Here is a 2,984-nt window from a genome sequence, read left to right as displayed (position 1 = left end):
AGGTCCTTGTGCTTCATATCATGTGCACTTAAACTGCTGCGCTACTGCCTGGCCCCCTACTATCTTTCTTTTTAAAATTTTTGTTTATTATTGGATAGAGATAGAGAGAAATTGAGAGGGGATGGAGAGATAGAGAGGGAGAGAGACAGAGAGACACCCGCAGCCCTGCTTCAGCACTCATGAAGCTTTCCCTCTGCAGGTGGGGGACCAGGGGCTTGAACCCGGGTCCTTGTCCACTGTGATGTGTGCCACCACCTGGCACCCCGTCTTCTTTTTCTTTTTCTCCTTCTCTTTCTTCCCCTCCTCCTTTTTTCCTCCTTCTTTAGCACTAACAGTACTGAGTTTATTTGGTAATATTGTGTTTTCCCTACTAAAATGTAAAATCCATTGGGGTGGGCAGGGATTTACTTGGTTATACTGTATTCTTAAGATTTGATACAGGTGCAGGGCACATAATGGGGACTCGATTAGTGTCTGCTGATGGACGAATGAAAGATGATTGGTTCTAGACAAGTGACTAAGGAGAATTCTGTAGGAGAGAAGTAGGCACTGGGGGTGGGGGGTGTCACAGGAAAGGATAATATTATTGTCCCAAAGGCTAGGAGGAAACCATTGTTAGTTGTGAGCTGAGGTTGGAGGAAATAGAGTGTGACTGGAACAGATTTGGGCCTTAAAAAGGAAATTTAATTCCCTAACCTCAACCTGAATTGCAATACCATCCTCATTCCTCTACAAATTTTGAATTTTTTAGAACCTTCTTTCTATCACCTTTGCTTCTAAGGTGGCCTAGAAGCTGTGTGACCTTCCCTCAACGGTGAGAGAAGAGTGCCACCAGGGAAGAAACCTGGGTATGCACTTCCTTGTCAGCAGGAGTTGCGGTTGGGAGGCAGGGGGAAAAGGGCAGGTCCAGAAAGAGGGGAGAGCAATGTGCCTCTCTCACTCTCCCTGGGTCCCAATACTGTCAGCTGAGAGTAAAACTCGGAGCCTCGCTCATCCACTCTGAGGTTAAATTAGATGACTGGTTTCTCTGATCCTATCAGAAATCAGCCCCCAGTCTCAATCTCCTGCCTTACCTAGAATTAAACATTCAAAATTATAGCGAACAAATAATTGTATTTTGTTTCCTTTTTTAAAGTACTCACTTGGATAAAATTTTATGTCTTTTTTATATTATGTTATATTATATTATGTTTTTTTAATTTCTTATTTTGATGGGACAGAGAGAAATTGAGAGAGGTGGAGATACAGAGGGAGAGAGACCTGTAGCAGTGCTTCACTGCTTGTGCAGCTTGTGAAGGTTGGGACTGGGGGGCCTGAACCTGGGTCCTTGCACTTGGGGAATGTGTGCAATCAACTGTGTATGTTACCACCCAGCCCCTTAAAATGTACTCATTTTTGGGAGTTGGGCAGTAGCATAGCAGGTTAAACACAGGTGGCACAAAGTGCAAGGACCGGTGTAAGGATCCCGGTTCGAGCTCCCGGCTCCCCACCTGCAGGGAAGTCGCTTCACAAGCAGTGAAGCAGGTCTGCAGGTGTCTATCTTTCTCTCTTCCTCTTTGTCTTCCCCTCTTCTCTCCATTTCTCTCTGTCCTATCCAACAACAATGACAACAATAGTAACTACAACAATAAAAAGAAACATCAAGGGTAACAAAAGGCAACAAATAAATAAATAAATAAATAAATTTAAAAAAATGTACTAATATTTATGAGAGGGAGGAACAGACGATAAGAGTGAGATGCCAGAGCACCACTTTGGAATGTGTGGTGTTGGGGATGGAACCTGGGCTTTCACGGTTGCAAGTTTGTTGCTCTACTCACAGAGTCACTTGTTCTCGGCTGCTACTGCCCTGTTTGTATTTCTTCATTGTATCTTCACTACCTGGAACACTGTGTATGCCCCATAAACATTTGTTGAATGAATGAAGGCATGAAAGAATGAATGACCTGGTTCCTGACAAACCCAGTTCCATTAGAGCCCAACCCTGATTCCACGCCTCATCCTAGCTTCATTCTTTCAGTTTCTTTTCCCCCCTTCAGGTGCAGACAAGTACTTTGTACAGTTGAGGGGAAACATAGACTCAGCAGGACACACAGAGTCTATACTCCACCTAGGTCAAGAAACAGAACATTCCTGCTTCCTGGCAAAGCTTAGCCTAGACCCCATTCCAGAGCTCCTCATGTCTCCTCTTTGTTCAATTTTGTTCACTCTTGAATGTTGTATCACTCTTGAACTCTTTCATGTGTAACAGTTTTTTTCACTCAATACAATCTTTGTACAATTCATCTAGTCACAGTTTTTTTTTTAATTTTTGTTTTGTTTAAAGAATTCCATGTTGGGCTGAGAAGATAGAATAATGATTATGCAAAAAGTCTTTCATGCCTGAGACCTCCAGGTTCCAGGTTCCATTCCCAGCACTACCATAAACCAGAGCTAAGTTCTGACAAAATAAAATAAAAATAAGATGAGTTAAAAACAAAAAAAAAGAAGCCCATGTTATGATTAACCTACATATTCTTTATCTGCACTCTAGCCAAGTCTATAGGTGCCCCAACTTCCTCTACTTTTGTAATTAATCCCAGTCCCTCCTCTGCTGATCCTGGTCCTCCTAGAAACAACAGATTTCTTTCCTCCACCCCTGCTCATCTCTCCCACGAGCCTCTCAGCACCCTAGGGTCCTGAAGTCCTGAAATCCACCTGTCCTGGGGCCAGCCTTTTCGCTCTGGCAGTGATTGGCCCCATTTCTCAGACAGGAATGGCAACAGGCCAGCTAGACAGGGAGTTTATGCCTCCCCTGAGTCCCACCCACCAGGGGCCTCAGAATCACATCCCTATGTGCCCTGCTTAGCAGCAGTGCCCAGCGCTGCAGCCCATGGGGGCGGGAAGAAGTAAGGAGCTTATTAGTCTGATAAAGATCTGGGGACCCCGCCCAGGGCTCCCCCTCCCCCAACTTCCCTGGGGCCCTGGCTCAGGCTGGACTGGCT

Source organism: Erinaceus europaeus, chromosome 12, assembly GCF_950295315.1.
Source record: "Erinaceus europaeus chromosome 12, mEriEur2.1, whole genome shotgun sequence".
Classification (NCBI taxonomy): Eukaryota; Metazoa; Chordata; class Mammalia; order Eulipotyphla; family Erinaceidae; genus Erinaceus; species Erinaceus europaeus.
The sequence above is the reverse complement of the archived record's forward strand: the minus strand, read 5'-3'. Positions refer to the sequence as shown.